Raw genomic sequence first — 25,428 nt, 5'->3', positions numbered from 1 at the left:
GAACATGCCGTTTATCAATCTGCTTTTATTATATTACGTTCCTAATGGTGGCAAGCAAGACGAGAAGTAGAAAGAAAGATGGTGTAAGCTCAAGAACCCACGAAATCTATCATATGGCCTGGGTTCCCCCAGCCTGCTTTGTGGATTTTTGTCTCACTATAACAGAGCTCCCAAGGAGACTGCAGAGTCAGCTCCCTTAAGCACCGTAACTAAAGCCTAACTCTTCCGTTCCACCCAAAAATGTCCCCAGCTCAGCCTCTTTTCCGAAGTCCCCTTTCTGCCCCAGATGCTAATTGCATTTAACTAATCCACAAGTGAAATATCCACACAGAATTCCATTTTAATTAGCATACCATAGTCTTTGTGCAAATTTGCTTTCAGAGGAGTCCCATTGCAGCTGCTCAGAGACGCTAATGGCAGGGCCCCTTGATGCTTTCCCGATAGCTTTCAGCTGCAATAGCACTTAGGCAGAATGCCATGAGCGTCCTGCCCAACTGTATTACTGGGGAACACCTGATTGGCTAGAAGTTGATCCTCCTGTAACTTTTCTGAGTTCTTTACATTTACTCGTGAACCCCAAATGTGCCACTTCTTCTCAGGATGCCATGAAAGGTAACAGTGTCTAGGATGAAAAGAAGAATTAGGCTTGAGACTATTTGCTTCCCTCTGTACCATGAAATTTCACTACTAAGATGAATTTTAAAATTGTTTTGTCCAGCTGGCTCATTTTATAACTGGGAAAAGTATGTTGCCCCCCTACTTTTTTTTTTTGGCTTGCATTGGCACTAGAATCTGCAGCTAGTAGTTCTTAATGCTGGATGCACATTAGACTCTCTTGGGAACTTAGAAAACAATACCAGTGCCAGGCCCCATCCAGACCAATTCTGGGACTCCAGAACTGCTATGTTTTCAAAGCTGTATTGGGCTGCATTGTGTCCCCGCACCTCCATCTATATGTTGAAGTTAGAATCCCCAGTACTTTAGAATGTGACTGTTTTGGAGACAGTGCTTTTAAAGATGTAACTAAGGTAAACTGAGATTATTAGGGTGGTCCCTAGTCCAATATAACTGGTGTCCTTATAAGAAGAGGTGATGATGGCCATGTACAGTGGGCTCACACCTGTAATCTCAGCACTTTGGGAGGCTGAGGTGGGTGGATCACCTGAGGCCAGGAGTTTGAGACCAGACTAGCCAACATGGTGAAACCCCGTCTCTACTAAAAATACAAAACTTAGCCAGTTGTGGTGGCGCATGCCTGTAATCCCAGCTACTCAGGACTCTGAGGCATGAGAATCGCTTGACTCTGGGAGACGGAGGCTGCAGTGAGCTGAGATTGTGCCACTGCACTCCATTCTGGACAACAGAGTGAGACTCTATCTCAAAAAAAAAAAAAAAGATAATGAAGACATGGATGGATACAGAGGAAGACCATGTGAATACACTGGAAGAAGATGCCCATCTTCATGGCAAGGAGAAAGGCCTCAGAAGACACCAACCCTGCCAACACCTTGATCTCAGACTTCTAGTCTCCAAAACTGTGAGAAAATACATTTATGTTGTTTAAGCCACCTAGTCTGTGGTACTTTGTTATGTACCTGAGCTGAGTAATACACTGTCATGCCAGACTCCTATTAACTTCAACAGGAGTGGCACCATGTTCAAGAGGCTGAAGAAGAGAGACCCAGAGCCAGTGAATGAAACATAGGGTTTATTGAGGGGACTTACATACAGGGCGGTCCAGCATTGGTGGGCTGGACAGGAGAACGACAACTGCTTACAAAAGTATGCAGTTTATATAGCATTTTCACTTAGCACCCTCCCCTTAACAACCTCCACCTGGCAACCTTCATTTAAACCCAAATAAAGGGCCTCAATCCCCTATATGACCTGGGTTCCATGGGTTGGGCCAGGCCTTCAGATGTTCCTCACAGATAAGGAATGAATCTCCAGGTTGGCCAGTGCTGGATTCTTTAGTGCAGAACTCTGAACACGTGTTCTTCTTCTGAAGTTAAGCTATTGCTATCATGTGTGTCTGACATATATGTACTTCCCACATAATTCTAACATGTAGAAAAGGCTGACTGCCAGTGGGCTAGAACAGAGCCTGGAACTTAGCAGGAGCTGCAGAATCAGGTTTTTTGAATAAAGGATTGAGTTTTCTAATTCTTTCCAGTGTTCATGGCACAATACCAAGTCCACAAACATCCAAATCTACTGGAAGAATCTATAAATAGCAATGATTTCCCAGTGTAATACCTACTGTCTTCCTGAATTCTCTGCCGAAGCCAAACTGGTTTTCTCACCGTTCCTGAACACCGAGCAAGTTTTCGTGCCTCTGGCATCTTCTCTTTTGCTGATTGTTATGTTCTCTTGGATTCTCACCTGCTTCTAATGCTAGCCGTCCTTCAAGCTTCTCCTACGACCCTAGTCAGAAGCTATGCTTTTCCTCTTCTGGGTTCCTATGGCCATTCTTCACTGTGAAAGTAACTTGGCATTTATATATGCACACCCCTGATATTTATTCTATTGTCCTCTAGGAAGACCACCAGCTTCAGTGAGATCTGGAAGCAGGTAGACCAAGCTTTTGCCTTGGCTCTTCCCCTAACCAGGTAGCTGACTTTGGGTCAGTCACAGTCTCTCTCAGGATCTCTTTTCGTTCACCTGTTACAAAGCTGGGCTGGATGAGTTCCTGTCTGGTTCAAGCATCCCCTGGCCTGTGGGTCAGTAGTATCCACAGCTCCTCTCTCAGCTTGTTGGCCACTGCCTGCCACTGAGCTTGGCATTCAAGGGATGCTTAATAAATATGTAATGAATACATGATTGAATGAATTTGTACAGATCTGAACGAGACGTAGCATCAGGGCTTGGCAAATAGTGAAAGCCAAAAAAAACAAACAAACAAACAAAAAAAAATCTGAGCAGCTGAATGAATGAATGAATGAATGAGGGGAAGTTACAGATCAGTTGGTCCAATCAATTCATTTTATAGATGAGAAAACTAAGATATAAAACATTCTCGGAGGGGAGTTTATGGCTCATCTTTTCATCTGAGTGAATAAACGGAGCCCATTAACACCCCAGACTGAATATGAAGTGCAAAAATTATAAGGCAAAACACCAATTAGCACACATGTCCTTTCATTGACAAGCTTCTTGAAGAATGCACACATTTGAGGAAGAACTCCTTTAATAGCCCTCTCTGGAGAGTGGAAAGATTGCTGGACCCGGTGAAAGAAGATGTGGCCTCTGGTTATGACTCTTGAGCCTTCTCTCACATTGATTTCTCTTCTTTCTTAAAACAAAAACAAAAACAAAACCTGGAAAGTACAGTGGGTGATTTAACTAACACTCGTAATCGAACAGTCCAGAATTAAAAATGGTTTTGTCCTATTTGCTTTTCATAGGAGATAGAAACTCTTAAAAGTAAAGGTAAGCCTCATTTTCAGCGCCGTGCACTGACCCAGGCCTTCTCTCCCTACGGGCAGTTACTACCCTCAATTTTATATCCTTCTGCTCCTTTTTTCCTCCTGTTTTTGAATACAGCTTTGTATTTTGTCTTTTTGAATTTTCATATTAATGATGTTTTATTAAGGTACAATTTATATACAGTAAAAGACAAAATCTTAAGTGCACTTAACATACATGTGACATTAAGACAGAACCTATCTCAGCTGGGTGTGGTGGCTCACGCCTGTAATCCCAGTACTTTGGGAGGCTGAGGTAGGCAAATCATTGAGCCCAGGAGTTCGAGACCAGCCTGGGCAACATAAAGAAACCCTGGCTCTACAAAAAACTACAAAAATTAACCTGGTGTAGTGGTGTGCACCTGTAGTCCCAGCTACTCTGGAGACTGAGGTGAGAGGATCACTTGAGCCTGGGAAGTCAAGGCTGCAGTGAGCTGTGATTGCTCCACTGTATTCCATCCTGGGCAACAGAGTAAGATAATAATTTTATTATTTCTCAAAAAAAAAGAAAAAAACCAAAAACTATTTCTCTCACTCCAGAATTTTTCCTTGGTCCCTTTGTTGGTAGTACGATCTCTCCTATGAGTTAGCCTAATTTTTATTATAATAGATAGTTATGCCTGTTCTTGAACATTGTGTAAATGCAATCTCACAATATGCACTCTTTTGGTGTGGCTTCTTTGGTTCAACATCATCATTTTGAGATTCATCCATATTGATACTTGTCTCACTAATTTATACCCTTTTATTGATGGATATTGTTTCATTGTATGAATATAGGACAATTCGTTTATCCCGTACTATGTATTTTTATATATTACAAAATATCATTGTAGGACACTCTTCTGGGTAGTCTAGGACCGACCCACTTTCCAACCCAGTTTCAGTTTTTCACTTGTAGTTCTCAAGAATAACTGTAGAAGGTACTGGGAATTCAACATCCTGAGATAAGGAGAGACTGGCCAGAACAGCCTGGGCTCCTCCAGTCCCTGCTAGAAACAGGATGTTTTTTAGCACTTTAGCGCAGCGATCCTGTGACTTCTGGGGTATAGAACCCAGGGTGGGCTGCTTTCTAGGGTGCCCCAGCTGTGGTGAAAGTGGGGCATGAGAAGATGAGATGAGCCTCCATCTGCCCGAGCAGCTTTCCTGAGCCTTGAGGGAACCAGCTTGTCATGAATCCTAGTCTTCCGTTGTCGCCTGCAGTCTGTAAATAATAAGCTTCATGTCAGTTGCATGTGTGAGTGTTCCGTCTTCTAACTGGACTCACGCAAATAGCAAAAGTGCAGCTTGCAAGGGGTTGAACCTGCCTCGTAAGCATGTCCAGCATGTCTGTTTTTATAATGAAAGTGGAGATTTTGTATGTGCACATTCCTGATTTTCTTTTCTTTTTCTTTTTTTTTTCTCTTTGAGATGGAGTCTCGCTCTCTCTCCAGTCTGGAATGCAGTGGCGCGATCTCGGCTCACTGCAGCCTCCACCTCCCGAGTTCAAGTGATTCTCCTGCCTCAGCCTCCCGAGTAGCTGGGACTACAGGTGTGCTCCACCAAGCCCAGCTAATTTTTGTATATTTAGTAGAGATGGAGTTTCACCACATTGGCCAGGATGGTCTTGATTTCCTGACCTCGTGATCCACTCACCTCAGCCTCCCAAAGTGCTGGGATTATAGGCGTGAGCCTGGCCCTTACTGACTTTCTTAACTCTTAGAAGCATTTGTTTCTTTCTCTGTGAAATGATTTTGCTGAATAAATGTGCCCTATGAGACATTTCTTAAAGGAAAACATACAGCAGCCAACACACATATGGAAACATGCTCAACATCACTAATCATTAGAGAGATGAAAATCAAAACCACAATGAGATAACATCTCACACCCGTCAGAATGGCTACTATTAAAAAGTCAAAAGACAATGGATGCTGGTGAAGCTGTGGAGAAAAGGGAACACTCATACACTGTCACTGGGAATGCAAATTCGTTCTGCCACTGTGGAAAACAGTTTGGAGATTTCTCGAAGAACTTATAACAGAACTACCATTTAACTCAGTAATCCCATTACCGGTTATATACCCAAAATAAAACAAATTGTTCTACCAAAAAGACACATGTGCTTGTATGTTCATTGCAGCACTGTTCACAATAGTAGAGACATGGAATCCACTTAGGTGCCCATCAATGGAGGATTGGATAAAGAAAATATGGTAAATATACACTATGGAATACTATGAAGCCATAAAAAAGAATAGAATAATGTCCTATGCAGCAACATGGATTCAGTTGGAATCTGTTATCCTAAGCAAATTAATGCAGGAACAGAAAACCAAATACCCCATATTCTCACTTATAAATGGAAGCTAAACATTGGGTACATGTGGACATAAAGTTGGGAACAATAAACACTGAGGACAGCTAAAGAGGGAGGGGGGTCAAGGGCTGAAAGACACCTATTGTGTACCACGTGCACTATCTGGGTGATGGGACCAGTCACACCGAAACCTCAGCATCATGCTGTATACCACTTTAACAAACCTGCACATGTACCCCCTGAATCTAAAAGAAAAGTTCCAATTCTATATTAAAAAATTAAAGTTAGGCCTGATCCTGTCCCCACTAAATAGATATTAAATAAACATTTAACGAATATCTACTTGAGGTCAGGTGTGGTGGCTCATGCCTATCATTCTGGCACTTTGGGAGGCCGAGGTGGGTGCATTGCTTGAGCCCAGGAGTTTGAGACCAGCCTGGGCAACATGGTGAAACTCTCTACAAAAAAATATATGAAATTAGCTTGGTATGGTGGCACATACCTACTACTCGGGAGGCTGAGACGGGAGAATCACCTGAGCCTGGGAAGTCGAGGCTGCAGTGAGCTGTGATCATGCCATGGTACTTCAGCCTGGATGTCAAAGTCAGATCTTGTCTCAAAACACAAAACAAAACAACACCCCTCCAAAAAAAAAAAAAAAAAAAAAAAAAACCCAAGAGCTACTTGAAATGGCAATAAACCATTAGCCTGTGCAATGTAGTCTCATGTTCCAGGCAGATTCTGTGTAATCCTTGACTAAGCATACCCAAGCATAGTAGGTATAGTTGGAAATGATATGTACATTTAAAATCAATAAAATACTAAGACCCTGAAAAAAATTATGCCCTGTGAAGGGACCATTCCCAGACTGATTCTGGAATAACCTGGAGCCGTGGTTTCTGGCCTTCAGAAATTCCCTTGAGGCTTAAAAGTCATCCTTAAGATTCAGAGTCAGCAGGTTTGGTATGGAGTTCAGGCATTTTTTTTTTTTTTAAGTTACACGTGGTTAAAAATTACTGTCTGAAAGTCTCCAGTAGTATTAATAGCTCTCGTGAAATTTCAAAAGAAGTACTCAAAGAATTTCCTCTACTGGGGAGGGTGAGGTAGGAGGAGCTCTTGAGCCCAGAGTTTGAGCGGGCAGTGAGCTATGACAGCCCCTGCACTCCAGCTTGGGTGACAGAGTAAGACCCTGTCTCTTAAAAAAAAAAAAAAAAAAAAAAAAAAAAGGCCCCAACAATGCAAAACCTATGGCAAGCAAACATCTAATAAAGTATCAGGTATTACAGATCACTAGGAGGAGGAGGGGATGTTTTAAAATCAAACCAAGCTCTTTAGGATGTGTTGGAAAAGTCCCTGGCCTGGCTCTGGGACATCTGGGTTCTAGCTCCAGCTGTGTGACTTTGGGCAAGTTGTTTAATATCTCTGGGCCTCAGATTCTCCCGTTAGAATAAGAAGAGTTGGGGCTAGAAAATTCCTGAGATTCTCTCCAGCCCCTTTTCTCAGTGCTTCTCAGATACAAGAGGAGGCCTGCATGAAGGAATTTGTCCCAGCACTCATCCTTACTTTGGATAATACCCAGGGGAGGGGTGCCTCTTTCCTGCTAGATTAATTTTATTTGTGACAGGCCTATGAAGCAAGGTAAATCCTTTGATTCACATGGATCCTTTGCAAAAAAAAAAAAAAACATGTAGTTTGGAGCTGTGAGAAATATAAAAACACTGCTAAGTCTGTGAGAGGGATTTGCACTCTACTGCAACATTGGTACGTGCAAGGGAACAGCTAATGATTTGCCTGCAGGAATCAGAATTGCCCATCCACAGCAAGTAACTGCACAGAAATGTGTGCCACATCTCGAATTAGCGTCTACAGAAACTAGCGTGGTGTCAGGCACATAGCTGGCACTCAGTAAATACCTGATAACTAAACAATCTATTTGGAGGTACTTTGAGGACTCTCCTTCTTCAGTTTGGGGAGAGAAAGTAGCTGTTCCCCCTGCTGTCACCACGCAATTTATATTTGAGTAATGGACTTCACTGCTTGCTGCTGCTTTACACCCACAGAGGGAGCGTTTGAGGAAATAGTTATGTTTGGGGTGGGTGTAGAGAATCGGGGGCAGAATTCTTACACAGATTTTCTTGGATCCAAATTACCCTCAATCTGAGAAAGGGGGTGGACATTATAAGAATCCTTTTTGAAAAGCAGCCTCTTCCCCAAAGATATCTAGAGCAAGCAGTTTCATTTAAAATGACTTTCTTGATTTTTCTGGTCCTCCCTCCCTTCGCTTTTGTAGTTAACATGTGCATACTAATAAAGTGTGAATGTATGGGTATAACCAACACTTGGCATTTGACAAAACAAAGGTCAGCAAATATTAATCCAAAACAAATACTAGCCAACAGTTTAAAAAATAGATAAGGAAATTTGGGCAAAGAGAAAAGGAGTATCTCCTCACCTAACTACCTGCCAATTGTATAGAGGAAAACCTCAGTCTCCTATAGGAAAAAAGTTGTCTGAATCAATAATGACTGAGGAATAACCATAACCGATTAGAAAGCTTCTGAGTCTCCTTAAAAAAAAACTGTGGTAAAAAATCATGTAACATAGGCAGGGTGTGGTGGCTCATGCCTGTAATTCCAGTACTTTGTGGCTGAGAGGGGAGGATTGCTTGAGCCTAGGAGTTTGAGATCATCCTGGGCTACAAAGGGGGACCCCATCTCTACCAAAAAAATAAACAAAATTAGCCTGCCATGGTGGCACCTGCCTGTAGTCCCAGCTACTCGGGAAGCTGAGGTGGGAGGATTGCTTGAACCCCGGAGGTCAAAGCTGCAGTGAGCCATCGTGGTGCCACTGCACTCCAGCCTGGGCAACACAGTGAGACCCCACCTCTTAAAAAAAAAAAAAGTAACAAAAAGCTTGCCATTCCAACCATGATGAAGTGCACAGTTCAGTAGCACTCAGTATTCATGTTTTCGTGCAATAGAGCTCCAGAACGTTTTCATCTTGTAAACCAAACTCTATACTTCTCTTTAACTTTTGAATGCTGGAAAAAAGCAAGATAAGCATGTCTGAAAGGGACGAGTTATGTCTGCATGCTGTGTGGATCTGGCTTTACTCAAGGGATGGAAAGGAGAAAATTCACTAAATTAATATTTATTGAACACTTGCTAGCTAGGTGCCAGTCCCTGTCACATAACATACGCTGCTCCTCTGCAGTTCTGAGATCCCACATGTCTTGTTTTTGTTGATCTTGTTCACATGAAGATGCTACAGGAGGGTGTAATTCTCCCGAAATGTTTTTTTTTTTTTTTTTTCCTAAATCCTGACTATGCATATGAGACATAGAATCTGGGGCACTTGACAGGTTTTTCCAGGACTCTGAGCATCAGTTTTGCTCACCAGTCCTGCTCACCAGACCCACAGAAGAGGTGGTGGGGCAGGACCCATTACCTAGTAGCTGTGCTGACATAGGCAGAAGCATTGCTACCATATTCGGATCCTGGTTGTGTGGCTTTTTAACTTCTTTATTCCTTGCTCTATTTCAACAAAGCATGTGGACGTGGGTTGAGAAACAAACACTACTCAACCATTTAAAGAATTGATAAGGACATTTGGGCAAAGGCGAAGAGAAGGTAGAACAACAATAAAGTGAAGCTGTGTTTGCCACACAGTCTCTATCCAGCTTTCTGATTCTGGAGATTTAAGTCTAGTTTCTTCTCAGAGGAGCACCTACTATGTGAGATTTAAATACTCTGAGGTTCACTTCTCCATTTATAACATGAGAGCTGTTAATTTTTATTTTATTTCTTTTTAGACACAGGGTCTTGCTCTGTCACCCAGGCTAGAGTGCAGTGGTATAATCAGGGCTTGCTGCAGCCTCGACCTCCTGGGCTCAAGTGATTCTCCTGCCTCAGCCTCCCAAGTAGCTGGGACTACAGGCATATGCCATCATATTGGGCTAGATGGGGACTGTTAAAATATAAACTTTTACGTTCCAATTTTTCTGTACATAAAAAAATGATGATAAACTTTGGCACATTGGAATTTTAAACGGTTTTTTGAGCAGACAGTGATTCATGAAACAGGCAAACTAGAAGTGGGTAAGGGCTCTCTGTAAGGGGCATGAAGGGAAGGCTTTTGTAGGGTAACTGCAGAAACATGGTGAGGAAATTATTTACTTGGTTAGAGTTTGAGCAGTTTCTCTATTTGGATTATCCTGGTGGGAAGTTCAAGACGATATAACTAATCCCAGTTGGTTGTTTGTAAGTTTGCTAGCCTGTTTTGCCTTCTTTTAAATTCTGAGTTTGATTTTGGTTTGCTTATGTAGGAAGCCAGGGTGTCAGAGTACCCAGTCCAGTAGTTTCCCATTTAATTATTTTTAACAGAACCAAACTCTTTACCTCCAAAGGTCATGAAAATTACGTTAGAAAGCACTATAGAAATAAATTATTGCTATCATAACAGAGTTTTTTTTTTTTTTTAACCCAGCTCAATCAGCATCTGCTAAAATTTGCATAGACAAAATTTTTAAGCAAGTGGACACATTTGCAGCAGTAGGCAATTTCCTTAGCCTTTTGAATTGTGGATGTTTTTTCCATCAGGTCATTGGAGAATGATCTGCAGAACAGAATTTACAATGTTTTGACAAATTACACACACAAAAAAATCCCTGAGAATTAGTTCTAAATATCCAGGTCTCCAGGTATCACTCTTTCAATATTTCCTGAAAATTTTAATGGAAGTTCTCTACGTGGTTAGGTAGGGAAGAAGTTTGTGCTTCAGTGGAAATTTATGCATTGTTTAGAGCATACTCTTTCAGATTATTTTATTCTGATTATATGGGAGCTTTGCACCTGTTATAAATGGAATTCCGTCCCCCCAGAATTAATATGTTGAAGACTTAACTCCCAGTATCTCAGATTATTACCTTGTTTGGAATTAGGGTCACTGCAGATGTAAGATGAGATTATACTGGAATAGGGTGTTCCCCTAATTCAATAACTGGTGTTGCTATGAAAAGTGGAAATTTGGACATGAACACACACAAGGAGAGTGCTGTCATGTGAAGATGAAGGCACAGATCTGGGCAATGCCTCTATAGCCCAAGGAATATAGCAGATTGCCAGCAAACCAACAGAACTTAAATGGGAGGTATGGAATGGATTTTTTCTCACAGACCTATTGACACCTTGATAGTGGATGCTCAAACTTCAGAACTGTGAGACAATAAATTTCTGCTTTTCAAGCCACCCCATTTGTGACACTTTGTTAAGGCAGCCCTAGGAAAGGAATACATTGCCTTTGAGCTATTTTAACCTCAAAATTGTAGGTAACTATTAGCAATGCAAAATAATTATTATCTATAGACATGCAAATTTTGTCCTGTCCACATAGAGGCTTAACTGGCTTCTTTCTCCTACTGTGAAAGAAACCAGTTTTGCTTTTATTTGCATGTTCATTTTGATATTCTTCATCTATAAATGTGTCTGCTCTTTGGTTTGTCCTTTGAATTGGTTGTTAACATCTTAGTGGTTCCCTCATTCAGTCATGAATGAAATAAAATCTTGAACACAAGTTTAGTTTATATCTATACGAATGTCATGATTTTACTTTTTTTGGGGAAAATTATCTTTTAACAGTTCTTTATTATCACAGAGTTCTTCCATGTGTTTATTTTATACACTTATTTATTTTAAAAAATTCTCTTTTTCTGTTTTTGATAATAGTGTTCCCATGGGTCAGAAACAGATGCATCGATGCTATATTGAGGAAGGGTCATCTGTGGGATACAATAGCTCTCATCATACTTGAAGCTGCTATTATCACTTGAAGGAGGAAGCAGTCATTCTGGGTTTCTTCTAGCAGCTGTCAGTTACAGGGAGACAGAATTTGGTTCAACAGAAAGATAAACTTTCTGATCGTCAGAGCTGGCTAAGACAAAATGAACAATCTTGGAAGTGAAAAGTTTTTGTGATTGGGCTGTGCAGGGGGGTTTGTCTGCCTTTTTGGTGGGTTTAAAGACCAAAGTGTTGGCTGGAAGTTTTAGATCCCTTCTGGGCATGAGAATCAATAATCTGAAGATATAAAGACATCTTCTCTGCCTCTTCCCCTACTTCCATCTCTAGCACTGTTTTGCTTTTGCTCAATAATTCCAAGTTCTTTCTCCCCGATTCTGTAGTCCTGTTGCCTCTCAGCCAATCTCTCATTTTCTCTTCAATCTTGAGATTTTTTTTTTTTTTTTTTTTTTTTTTTTTTGAGGAGGGTACTGCTTTCTTATCATTAGCTCAAGTTCACCAGGCTGCCTTCCAGACTGAGACAGGCTGGAACATTTGGAGCCTGTCCTCTGAGCCTGGGCCTGGGGGCTTCTAGTGCAGCAGGCTGTTCGTGACAAAGATGTCACTGATAAGTGGCTAAGAGACACTGTGGATGGGGTGTTACTTCCTGACACACTATCTGGGGCTGCAATCTAGCAAAAACTTGGAGGGTATAATTAATGCCATACATGTATTGTGTAATGTCATAATAAATCTGCCTGTAATGGCTTCTCATGGGCATTTTCTAACTGTTGGTGCTAAGCTTCATGAGTTCCCATCACTGCTTTCCAGGCAAGCCATCATTTGCAGCTTATAATTTGCAAAATGAGAGAGACACCTATTAGCAGGGAGCCAGTTAAGGTTACATCAGTGACTTCATTATACACCACACCTCTTGCAGGTTTATAATTATGCAGTTAAAAAATGAAAAAATTGCCAAAGGCAGTTGCTTGACATAGATATATAGATCCAGTCCACAACAATTATTGATATAATTTTGTTTTGCCTTCTTTTATTAAAAAAAGTAGATTAAAAAATCAGTGAGCATCTTTATCTGTGTGCACAGAAATTCCAACGTAGCTTCAGTGTGTGAAGTTTATGGGTGTGACACAGGTTTTATCTTGGATCTTTTAAAAAACTTAATTTGGGGATGGGCACAGTGGCTCACGTCTGTAATCCCAGCACTTTGGGAGGCCGAAGCAGGCGGATCACCTGAGGTCAGGAGTTCGAGACCAGCCTGGCCAACAAGTGAAACCCCTTCTCTACTGAAAATACAAAAATTAGCTGGGCATGGTGATGCGCACTTGTAATCCCAGCTACCCTGGAGGCCACAGCAGAATTGCTTGAACCCAAGAGGCGGAGGTTGCAGTGAACCGAGATTGTGCCACTGCACTCCAGCCTGGGCAACAGAGCGAGACTCAGTCTCTTAAAAACAAAAAACAAAAAAACAAAAAAGAAAAACAAAAAACTTATTTAGCTTTGGCAGGCAGCAAGTCACTCTTGCTGTAATGGAAGGTGAACCCTCTGTCCATTTATTGTCGAGGATCATTATTCTTCCAGGATGCTGCTATTATAGATTGTGTTGCAGATTCAAAAGGTGACGGTGAGACACAGATTTGACCAAGGGCAGGCAGCTGGTTCTGAGTCCTTACTAGGGGCAAGTACAGGGGCCCTGTTACCTAAACAATGGTCTGTAAACTTGAGTCAAGTAGCATAATGCTGCGAATTGCTAGCATGACAGCAAATCAACCAGAAAAACAGTAATTCGGCAAGTCTACAGGCAGCTGGCCATCTTTCTTCATCCATGGAGAAGCTCCTTTCACTTTATTCCCATCTAATGTGAACCCTCACCGCATTAGCCAGAGGTCCACAGTCAGTGCCAGCCATGCAGAGCTCAGTGACCACTGGGCAGTCTACACTATTGAGCTCTCAGAACCAGAGTTCCCTCCTTCCCTCTTTCTGCTAACTCTTTCCTGGGAAACTCATGTCTATCAGGTCCAAGTCCTTGGATATCCTCCTTCAATTTACTGGTTATTCCATCATGTCTCATTACACCTCCGTTACAATGAGAAGAGTTGCTTAGGGGTTTCTTCTCCTGGGAGAAATGTATTACGTCTCTTCATGGGATTTCTGGCTAATCCATTAACTCAAGAAAATTGCTGTAAAACTGTAAAACTTCTCTTTTTCTTTTCAAATAAGTGTTTAACTTCATAAATCATGTATCCCAAAGAGAATCATTTTCACACCTTATGAAGAGCACCAAAGAGAAAATATTCTGTCTCCTTTTATTTTTCTTTGCAATTTGAGAATGTATTTATCTCCTTGGGAGACATGATTCTGAAAAACTCAAGATAAATGGAGTTCTTATTAACTATGTCTTATTTCACCACTAGTTTATATGATCATCTCTGAGCTTAATTTCTGGTTAATTTCTCTCTGACGGTCATTTAGTGAGAGCTCCCAATGATCTGCTTTCAGGTTTTACAGTCAAGTTGCTAATGATCCACAAACCAACCCTTTAACTTACTAAAGACTTGACATTTTTCATGTAAAGACATTTCAAGGCAAAAAGAGTTCTGGAATGCAATGGCTCATACCTAGTTTCTATTTTATAATATCGGATGCATGTCTATTAGATGTTGTGTAATGGCATATGGGAACAACTGGATGTCAGGAAACCTGGGTTTTAGACTTGACTCTGCTGCTAATATGGAGTAGAATCAGTGTCTGATGATATTTGACATAATCCTGATACTCCCATCTTTGTCTATGGCAGACATTGCTAATCAATCAAGATAAGATTTCAAGTGGAGTCGAGAGACAGCCTCAGAATTCTTCTCTAAGTGGCTCTCTAGCTGCTCCTGCTGATTGATTAGGGTTACTAGAGATGAAAACTACTTGCCACTCTAGGGCAAAGCAATTCTCTTTTGTCCAAAATTCTATTGTTGTGTATATGTATAATCAATGTTCTTTCTTGGGGAAAAAGGTAAATTAATAGAAGAATACTTATTTATTTCTACCTGAAGAACTCTGGATTTTCAAAGGTCGGAACTTTGATGGGGTCTTCATGAGATGTGCTGGAAGCTCAGGAACTTGGCTCCTTGGGAGGTGCAGGAAGTCCGGGCTCAGACAGAGGCTGAGGACACTCACCCAGCTGCAGTGAATAGATCTGATAAGAGTGGCTTGGAGATCCAATAGCCAATGTGGAAATCAAATAGATTCGATAAGAATGGCTTAGAGATCCAATAGCCAATGTTGAAATCAAATAGAGTTGATAAGGGTGTCTTAGAGATCCAATATTCATGTTGAAATGCTTATTTAAGCTTGTGTTAGCAGGTGTTGGAATTCAGGGAGCCCAGTTTTGGGCAGGAAAGTGGGCATGTAAGCAGAAGATGATAGAGCTTCAAGAGGGTGAGGTGTCCATTTTCATATCTACATGTAGCAAGTTCATAACTTGTTTACGGGGGTACAAACGGCAGTGTTCAGCTTCCAGAGAGAGATGGGGGCTTGCAGATACAAGGCAGGTGTCCAAGTCCCAGCCAAGAGGGCATGCTTTAGTGAGGGCTAGAGTTGAGATGGGGAGCTTGCAAGGAAAAGCTGCTTTATTCAGGGTTTACCCCCAGCACACTCAATACCAGTTCCAGGGCAGAGATGTTATTTACACCTGCCATTAGACCTCAAAAGGAGAGTCTGGGGAAAGCTGGGGTCATTACCGATATTGGCAAGTGTTTAGATTTCACAGCACTCATGTGCTGGGACTTTGTGCACAAATAGCCAAGGATCTGCCTGACTTGCAAAGAGGTCCTGCACTGATGCCAACTCTCTCAGAGTCAGACTTACTAAAAAAGTGTCTGGAGTTCAGGGCTCAGGTGTCTTCCACAGGCTATTTCAGAGCTGCTGGAGGCTGAGGACACATAACTCTTATAAAGCTTGTGGGGAAATGTTTTTGATTGAATTGGATCTGGAGATTGAGTCCAGTGAGAAGTTTTGATGGCGGGTTTCTTTTCCCAGTTGTCTCTTGATGTGCTGTGGGGACCGAGCTTAATTAAAGGCCTCCTGCTGGAGATGGAGCTGTCCAGAAAAGCTAAGTAGCCTGACATGCTCTTTCATAATCATTGCCACTTAACACAGAGGAAAATCTGCCCCCACCTCCCACCCCCGCCCCTTGGCCTGGATTGGGAATAGGACTCTTTTTCCTTTTTTTTTTTTTGCACCCAATTATGTGCTGCCTGCTTTGGGTCTGTTTGTAGTCAGATCTGGATCGGATCAGGTTGCGGTTCTGCTGTGCTCATTTGCTTAGTGCAGGCAGTCTTAGTCCTGGCTGCATGTTAAAATCACCAGAGGAGCTTCAAATGGCAGTCCTACGCCTGGACCCACCACAACGATTTTGATTGAATTGGTCTGTGGGCCTGGGTGTTTTTTTTTTTTCTTTTGTTTGTTCGTTTTTTTTTTGTTGTTTGTTTTTATTTTTAAGTGTCCCAGATTAGTGTAATTCGTATGAGGGTTGAAAGCCTTAGTGAGAATCTCTGGGATAGTAACTAGGCTCTGAAAACAGTTGGTAGTTCATAAAATGGCTGGAGTTAATTAGACAACAAAAAGAAGGTTTTAAAAGGGGACATTGGCTAGACACAGTGGCTGACACCTGTAATCCTAACACTTTGGGAGGCAGAGCAGGAGGATCACTTGAGGCCAGCCTGGGCACCATAGCGAGACCCTGTATATATATATATATATATATATACACCTACATTATAAAAAGGGGGGGCTACAGTCTGACCCCCTACAGTCTGACCCTACAGTCCGACCACCCTGATGTGCTAAAGGAGTCATTTGAAACAGCCAAACTCACTAGAAAAGACAGTTTTATTTGTTCTCCCACCAGTAGACTGAGTGGTGGGAGAAGAGTTGATGTGTGGCAAAGCCATCTTAGGCCACTCTATAGAGGAGTCCACTGTGATATGGCTAATTTATTCCCAGGTCTCTCTTTCTTATTCCAAACCAACATTTAATGCTGGTACTGTATTTTTACAGTACTTTATTGAGGAAAAATTTACATACCAAAATGCACACATCTTGAGTGTACAGTTGGATGAATTTTTATCATGTTGCCACCACCCATATGAAGATTTAGTTATAGAAATAGTTGCCTTGTTGATAACCTGGCCAGCGTTAACCACTCCTCTGAAGAAATTCACTGTCATTTGTCTTGGTTTTCATAGACAAGATGTTGTTTTCTCTGGTTGTTTCAAGGTTTTTTCTTTCTCTTTAGGTTTCACAAGTTTAATTATGATGCATCTCAGAGCAGATTTCTTTGGGTTTACCCTGTTTGAGATATGCTAGGGTTTCTGAATCTGTAGTTCACGTTTCTTGCAAAACCTGGGAAGTTTTCAGCCATTACATTTTCAAAGTGCTTTTCCAGCCCTGCCTTCTTTTTCCGCTCTCTTCAGGACTCCCATGACGTGAAAATGGGGTCTTTTGTTACAGTCCTGAGTCCTGTTTTGTTTTGTTTTGTTTGCAGCCCTGAGGTTCTGTTCATTTCTTTTTTCAGCCTAGTTTTTCTTTGTTGAGGTTATGTAACCTCAACAGTATGTAACCAGTGAACCTTCCTGTTCACTGATTCTTTTCTCTGTTTTCTCCACTCTGCCGTTGAGCCCATCGACTGAGCTTTTTATTTCTGTTATTGTATTCTTCAGTTTTAAAATGTCCCTTTGGGTCTTTTTTATATCTTCTATTTCTTTGCTGAGACTTTCTATTTCTTTGTTAAGGCTGGTCTCAAACTCCTCCCACCTCCCAAATATTGGGATTACAGTTTTGAGCCATCATACCCAGCCTGTGGAAGTACTTTTAAAAAAATCATGGTTGCATTAAGATCTTTGTTAGATTATTGTAACATCTCTGTCATTTTGGCATTGGAATCTACTGTCTTTTTTTCACATTTAGTTTGAGATATTCTTGGTTCTTAGCATGGAGAGTGATTTTCTATTGAGACCTGATTTTCATATTATATCTTAAAATTTTAGATCCTTTTTAAACCTTCTGTTTTAGTTGGCTTTCTCTAACATCGCTCTGGCTGGGGAAGGGGAAACACCACCTCATCCTGACAGCTGAAGGTATAATTCCAGTTTCCCCACTTAACGTCTGTGGACTGCCAGTGTGTGTGGGTGGTTTCTTGTTACCTCTGAGCAGGAGTGCAAGTGCAGGCTCCCTGTGTGGTCTCCACTGATCCTGTGGTCAGAGGATGCCCATTGCAAGTTGTCAGGGATGAAAGTCCTGGCTTCTTGCTTGTCCTTCTCTGACACTACCTACCCTGGCAGGGCCACTGGAGTGTTTTGTTGTCGTGAGAGTGGAAGGCCAGGCTTTTCATTTGGTCTTTACTGATGTGGGTGGAGTGTGCTCACAGTTTTTTTTTTGTAGTGTTTGGTTGAAGCAAAGTCATTTTTGTCTTTAAGTTTTCTGTCTGCTAGGATGCCCCTTTCCTGCTTTTTTGGCTGGAGCAGTCAGGCTTTTGCCAGGGCTTTTGTTTTTTGTGCCTGTTGGCATTTCTGGGTTGCTAGCTTTTTTTTGTCTCCAAGTCAGATATAGGAGGCAAAAAGAAAACCCACGAAACTCACCACTAAGTCACTCCTTGGATCCTGGGGTCCTTAGCCAGTCTGCCTTTTATTCATCTTTCTGATTCTTTTTATATTTCACTTATATATAATGTTCAGTGCTTTTAGTTGTACTTAGAAAAACTAGAAAAATGCTGGAGGTGGGAGTTTTATTTTTCCTTTATTTTTGAAACATACTTTTGCTGTGTATAGAATTTAATGTTGACAGTTATTTTTTCCTTTCAAACTTTTAAAATATGTAATTCTATTGTTCTCTGGCTTCCACTGTTTCTAAAGAGAAGTCACTCATTGTTCTTATTATTCCCCTGAATGCAATATGCCCTTTTTTCTTCTGGCTGCTTTTAAGATTTTCTCTTTATCTTTGCTTTTCAACATTTTGACTGTGATATACTAGGTGTAGGTTTCTTTTCCCTTATCCTGCATAGAGTTTGTAGAGCCTCCTGAATCTGGAGGTTGATAATTTTAATCAATTTTGGAAAATTTTTGGCTATTATTCGAGCATTTCAAACACGAAATTGGGACTCCAATTATACATTGGATGTTGTCCCAGAGGTCTCTGATGCTTTTTTGTTTGTTTCCCCTATATATTTTTTTTCTCTCTATGCTTCAGTTTGGATAATTTCTACTAACCTGTCTTCAAGTTTATTAATCATTTCTTCTTTTTCTTTGCTCTTTTTTGAGACAGAGTCTTGCTCTGTCATCCAGGCTAGAGTGCAGCGGTGCGATCTTGGCTCACTGCAACCTCCACCTCCCAGGTTTAAGTGATTCTCATGCCTCAGGCTTCCGAGTAGAGTAGCCAGGTCTTAAATTCCTTACAGGCACATGCCACCACGCCCAATTAATTTTTGTATTTTTAGTAGAGACTGGTTTCACCATGTTGGCCAGGCTGCTTTTGAACTCCTGACCTCAAGTGATCCTCCCGCCTTGGCCTCCCAAAGTGCTGGGATTATAGGCGTGAGCCACCACACCTGGACAATCATTTCTTCTGATATGTCCAGTCTGTTGTTAAGGCTATCCAGTGATTTCTTCAATTTGGATATTTTATTTTCCAGTTTGTTTTTTCTTGGTTTCCGTTTGTCTATGGAAATTTCCCATCTTTTCACCGATTTATTGATAGTGTGCTCTAGTTTATTTATTATATGAATAATAATTACGTTAGAGATATTTTCTGTGTATTCCAACATCTTGATCATCTGTGAGACTACTTACTTGTGTTAACTACTTTTTCTTCTGGTTACGAGTCACATTATATATAATAGAATAGTAAAGTCTGAAATAGATAATATTTTCCCCTAAAAGAGATTGTTCTTTCCACTGTCAGGCAGCTAGGGCAAGGATTGGTTTCTTTTATCTACCTAGAAGTTGAGCTGTTTTGGGGCTTATTTGTTGCTTAATTTGCTAAAGCACCCCTGGTTTTAAATATCTTGATAGTAATCAAGTCCCTCCCTGTAGCAGATCTTTGGAATATAAATACTGACATACCTCATAGATATTGCAAGTTTGGTTCCAGACCGCAGCAATAAAGTGAATATCACAGAACTCTAATAAGCAGATACTCCTCATAAGTGGTTTGAAAGACTTTCTTCATTTTCTATTTACGGTAACATTAAGAATCAGAATTTGACAGCAGTGCCTTCTCAGCACTCTAGGGGCGAGATCTCTCTCCTTGAACTATTTCCAAGACCCACACAGACCTGGAGAGCAGCCTAGCTCCAGTTCCTTTTATGAGGTGCACACAGAAGAGGGCAAGTCCAGCATCAGGCTCTGCCATTGCTGCTGTTTCTTTATGTAACCTGCTTGTTTTAGACCTGGGTGATTAGCAATGATGTCATCCAATTACAGCCTTTCTGTTCTCCTTTTGGGTACTGAGAGTTGGTATTTCTAAAGTCTCTAACAGAGACATTACAAATAAGCAAGTTCACAATAGAAAAACTATAGAACTCACAGGCATCCATTGACTTCCCTTTTGTAATTGGTGTAAATGAACAGGTCTTTGGTCTTACAGAGTATCTTTACCAAGTCCACAAAGGGAAGAAGTACTGTCATCTGTCAGAGAGCCAAGGCTTCATCAAAAGCTCCTATATTGTGATTAACTGGGTGTTGTCTGGATTCTAACTAGACTTAAATTCCTTGAAGGCAGGGACTGTTTAGTTCCCTCTTATATTCTGTGTGCTTGGCACAGAACAGGGACTCAGTAAATATTTATTAAGTGAATTGGGAAGAGGCTAATTTTACTTTCTAGGAATAGCAATGCATATGAAATACAGGTACCAACAGTTTTGTAAAACACATAAAGGGAAAGGCCCAGACTGAGAGAGCAGCTAAAGGAATGGACCAAGAGGCCTATGCATCCCACAAGAATTATTGTGCGTGGAGATTATTGTGCATGGATTTTCTGACTTGAGGACCTCATTCTATGCACAGACATATTTCAAAAAAGATAAAACTGCCAAGATAATGACTGGTACATTATGGAGACATTATCTAAGCCATTATATGTTTCTAGGAAGTTATCTATAGTAACTAGAGAACCAGACATGAATCTGCACTAATTTGGCCAAAACGCAGGCAATATCGAGGACACCGTGTTATCCTGGGAGAAATCTTGAGCGTCTGTTTACTAAAATAGTTTTGAATGTATTAGATACTCTGGATGAAACCAAAATGCTAAGTGGGATAAATATGTGAAGGTCTAAATTCCTCCTTAAAATGGAATCGAGAATGATACAGCCAGAGTAGAGTGTGTTATGATCTTAACAAGGCAGCTGCTGACCTCATTGCCCCTTTGCAGATGTTCTCAGTCCTGGGCGCATGCTGACTGGGGAGGGGAGTATAGGTGATGACAAAGCTTTAAATTATTCATTTTTTTCCTGTTTGTGCTGTAATATTTATTTTTTATTATTATTTATTTATTTATTTATTTTTGAGACAGAGTCTCGCTCTGTCGCCCAGGCTGGAGTGCAGTGGCCAGATCTCAGCTCACTGCAAGCTCCACCTCCCAGGTTTACGCCATTCTCCTGCCTCAGCCTCCCGAGTAGCTGGGACTGCAGGCGTCCGCCACCTCGCCCGGCTAGTTTTTTGTATTTTTTTTAGTAGAGATGGGGTTTCACCGTGTTAGCCAGGATGGTCTCGATCTCCTGACCTCGTGATCCGCCCATCTCGGCCTCCCAAAGTGCTGGGATTACAGGCTTGAGCCACTGCGCCCAGCCTTATTATTATTTTATGTTATTTAGATTTAAGGGGTACATGGGCATGTTTGTTACGTGAGTATACTGCATAATGTTGGGGATTGGTCATCTAAGGTACCATAATATTTTAACTTTACTGACATTATTTTATACATAGAAGATTCAATAGAAGAAACTTATTACTCTCTGAATTTCCCAAGAAATGATTGTTATTTTATTTTATGATTATTGCTGAAAATAATTCTGTGTTATAGAGGAGGGGGGTATTATAAAATAATTTGCCCCAGGTGTCAAATATGCTAAGCATGCCCCCTCTCAGTGGCCATGGAATTTCTGCCCAACTTGTGAGAAAATGGTGAAAAGGAGGGCTATTTTTCCGAAGAGAGATGAGAACCTTTGCAGTTCAGCGTGTCTCTGGGAGTTAAGGTTAGGTCCATCACATTAGAAAATTGTATCTTCCCCAGGTAATAATGTGTGTATGTGTACTCAAATGGTTGATGGCCAATATTACAAAGAGGTGTGGTCTTCAAGGTGATGAAGAGTTGTGCTGTTTATTTTTTAAGAGCATAACATAAAAAGGAAAAATGAGTAAGTGAACAAATAAAATGATTGAACAGTCACTGTGATTTCTGGGGGCTCTTCAGTGTTGTAAGCCAGGGAGTGTCACCATATGAATCTCTGTGTCTCAAGTGGGAGCTATTTTCAGAGTTAAGTCCAGGCAGGAGGAGAGTCCACCCATGAAGGCCCCACCCTATCTGTCACCTGAGTACATGAAAGGCAATCACAGGTAAGAGTCATTGTCATCGCCAGAGGGTGGCAACATCACAGACACGGCCGCCGTGTGGCACAGGGGGCTGCGGAGAGCAAAACCTTTTGCAACTGCTGGTGAATAAAAACCTAATACAATTGATGGTTGAGATGTGTCTTTGCTAGTCAACGTATGTCTCAAGAGCAACAGGAATCCCCACCATTCCAGCATGTGCTTTTTCCTTGTGAGTGTAACTGAAAAATGTAAGTGACTCTTACAAAAATGACTTACTGCTCACCCAATGAGCAATTTTTGTTTTACGCTGGCTATAAAATGTCCTGAAGCCATTTTACAAATTGCCTTTATTGTTATTATATAGAATGCATAGTGGAGTCTATTAGATTATAGATGCCAAATGTGACATTCCACCCTGAATGTTCAATTCTCTGATAAGAACCGTTACTTACTGAGACATCTTCACTTTTTCTTCATTTTTATCATCAGCACCAGCAGCTGATTTTCTTTTGGGAGCAACTTTGCACACAGAAACAAAACTTCAGTTACTTCATAAAACTTATGGTGTACATGACAACGAGGAGAGAATGACCGATTCATGTTGAAATGCAGATTTGGGGATCCAAGTAGGTTTACTCACTAGCTAAGTTGATAACTTGGCTCAGACCACTGATCCTGTAGAATATAGGATTGAAATTTGTGCCTCAATAAAACTGCAAAATAGTAGATGCCCTAGGCCTTCAGTGCCATTCAAGCATGGTCAAAACTGTGAGTGTTAAATTCAAAAGGGCTTGCAGTTTGACAAGTCTTCTAGAACTTAAAAATTGTATATTGAACGGCTGCAAAGGCAGAGGATAAGTCAAAAGTAGCATTTGCCAAAAGCAACCTAACTATAAACAAAAGGATTTAGGACAGATAAGAACACTTGTGAGTCTGCTGGTGGTTTGTACTGTGTAGGAAATGGGGGACTCAGGATGAGAATTCCCCACATATTCTCTGTTGTTTGCTGTGTATTGACAAGCAGAGTAATCCAGATGGTGTCCTTACCAAGGAGAAGGAAGGTCATTGACATTCTTTTTTTTTTTTTTAAAGTTTCTTTTTTTTTTTTTTTTTTTTTTTTTTTTATTATTTAAGTTCTAGGGTACATGTGCATAATGTGCAGGTTTGTTACATATGTATACTTGTGCCATGTTGCTGTGCTGCACCCATCAACTCATCAGAACCCATTAACTGGTCATTTACATCAGGTAAAACTCAGAATGCAATCCCTCCCACCTCCCCGCTCCCCATAATAGGCTCCGGTGTGTGATGTTCCCCTTCCCGAGTCCAAGTGATCTCATTGTTCAGTTCCCATCTACGAGTGAGAACATGCGGTGTTTGGTTTTCTGTTCTTGCAATAGTTTGCTGAGAATGATGGTTTCCAGCTGCATCCATGTCCCTACAAAGGACACAAACTCATCCTTTTTTATGGCTGCATAGTATTCCATAGTGTATATGTGCCACATTTTCTTAATCCAGTCTGTCACTGATGGACATTTGGGTTGATTCCAAGTCTTTGCTATTGTGAATAGTGCCACAATGAACATACGTGTGTATGTATCTTTATAGCAGCATGATTTATAATCCTTTGGGTATATATAATTGACATTCTTAAGGAATTATTTTGTTGCCTTCATAAAGTTTCAAGTTATGGAATGTTGGTCAAAGATACAAAGTTTCAGTTAGGAGGAATAAGTTCTATCGCACAGAATGGGGACTATAGTTAGTAATAATGTATTTTCAGAACCTAAAGTAAAATAAAAAATTATATTTTAAAATTGCTTAAAAAGTAGATTTTAAATGTTTGCACTAGACCAAAAAAATGTGAAGTGGTAGATATGTTAATTAGCTTGAGTTAATCTTTCTACAATGTGTATATATATATCAAAACATTGGATTGTTCCCCATAGATATATACAATTATTATTTGTCAATTAAAAATAACATATTTAAAAAAGATTCTCTTTAGGTATTTTATGCAGATAACCAAACTGGATGAATCTGAAATAATTTTTTATGGCCAATATTCTGATCCCCATCAGGATCAAGTAAGAGGGTCCTCCTCTTTTTTGCAGAATTTGGCTTCAGGGAGGTTTTGCTTTTCCTTTCCTGCCTGGGAGGACTACCTTTACATACACCCTCCTAGCGGCAGGGAGGGTAGAAATGCTGAGAATAAGTCCTATTTGCGTACTTGTTTGACTTGCTTCAAGAAATTAAAATATCTGGGGATCTAAAGTTACACTGCGGCTCAGAGATTATTTATATCACAACAGGTTCTTTTAAAAATCATCGCTCAGTGTACTTAAATAAGTTTGGGGCCAGGTGCGGTGGTTCACGCCTGTATCCCCAGCGCTTTGGGAGACAAGAGTAGGAGGATTTCTTGAGCTGAGGAGTTTGAGACCAGCCTGGGAAACATGGTGAGATCTCCATCTCTACAAACATTTTTTAAAAAATTAGCTGGGCATGGTGGCGCATGCCTGTGGTCCCAGCTACTGGGGAGATTGCGGTCAGAGGATCACTTGAGCCCAGGAGGCTGAGGTTAGAGTAAGCTATGATGGTGTCACTGCACTTCAGCCTGGATGACAGAGTGAGACTCTGTCTCTAAAAAAAAGTTTTGGCTTATGAAAAATCAATGTTTGAACATCTTTGCAGTGGCCAGTGTTGCTTGTAGGGTCTAGCACATGTTTACTCAATGCCCTTCTCTTGCCTGGAATCCTAGGCTGCTGCTCTCCGTCCTCCTCATTGTGTTCCACATGGACTTAGGCCCTCCATCAACCCTGACAGCAGTGATGCCAGCCACCTTCTCAGTGACTGTTTCTCCCACAGTCTGGTATGGCTCAGGATTCTCCATTGCCACCTCACTCTTCAAGAATGAGACCTCACGTGCTCTGTAAACATTTTCCTCCTCCGTGCCCTGGTACCAAGGGAACCACTCTGGGCACTGCTTTCTGCACCTGTCTGCTGCATCTGTCCTGCATTTGGGTAGAGCCTCGAGACTCAATTTTGTTCTGTCTTCTCTGCCTGCTTCCTTAGACCTGATGATTCAGAAGGTTCCTTGCTTCTGAATGCTCTTTGTCTTTGCACATGCTAGGCTCTGAATGTTTGTGTCTCCCACCAAATTCATAAGTTACTAGTCCCCAGTGTGATGGAATTAGGGGGTGAATTAGGACATGAGGATGGAATTAGGTCATGACGGGGGAGTCCTCATGAATGGGGTTAGTGCCCTTCTAAAAGAGGGCCCAGATGGCTGGGTGTGG

The sequence above is a fragment of the Theropithecus gelada genome, chromosome 16 (assembly GCF_003255815.1).
Source record: "Theropithecus gelada isolate Dixy chromosome 16, Tgel_1.0, whole genome shotgun sequence".
In the NCBI taxonomy this organism is placed as follows: domain Eukaryota; kingdom Metazoa; phylum Chordata; class Mammalia; order Primates; family Cercopithecidae; genus Theropithecus; species Theropithecus gelada.
The sequence above is the reverse complement of the archived record's forward strand: the minus strand, read 5'-3'. Positions refer to the sequence as shown.